We start from the raw sequence: 821 nt of genomic DNA, 5'->3' as shown, positions 1-821 counted from the left end.
ACCAACAATAAGCATTAAGAGAATATTCCCAACAACATCCACAACAAAAGAGCCATCATCGTCTACAAGATTTTTAATGGATCCAAAAATATCGGTCAAGAAAGCGGTCTAGGAATTTTCATCATCATCATCGTCTTCATCATCTTTATGATCATCACCATCACCAACAACATCATCATCTTCATCGTTGTCTGCATCGTCATCTTTATCATCATTTTCAAGGGCGGCCATGGAGGATGGCAGGCTATGAGTGGAGGGGGGGGGTTCAAAAAATAAATTTTGTGTGGCGCTTAATTTAGTACCATGCAGTGGATGGATGGATTCAACTGTATAGAGATCCCCGCTTAACACATGCAACTGTGTGTGTGCGTGTGTGTGTGCGTGTGTGTGTGTGTGTGTGTGTGTGCGTGTGTGTGTGCGTGTGTGCGTGTGTGTGATGCCGTGTTCCAAGTGTGTTTTTTTTCACATGTCCTCACTGTGTTTGTTTGCTGTTGTTGTAATTAAGTTTCACTTTTAAATACGATGTTGATGTCACAGAGTAAATATTTGTAAACAAATAAACATAAATATTTATATATATATGAGTTAATTTTTATATATTATTAAGTTTGACATGATGTTTTTTTAATACAATTGAAAAAGAAATTTATTGTTAAGTTAATTAATTAGAAGATGATTATAAATAAATATTGAAATTTAATGAAAAACACAAATATATATTTATATAATTATACTGCTCATATATATATATATATATATATATATATATATATATATATATATATATATATATATATATATATATATATATATATATACAT

This window comes from Helobdella robusta (assembly GCF_000326865.2).
Source record: "Helobdella robusta unplaced genomic scaffold HELROscaffold_102, whole genome shotgun sequence".
Taxonomy (NCBI): Eukaryota; Metazoa; Annelida; class Clitellata; order Rhynchobdellida; family Glossiphoniidae; genus Helobdella; species Helobdella robusta.
The sequence above is the reverse complement of the archived record's forward strand: the minus strand, read 5'-3'. Positions refer to the sequence as shown.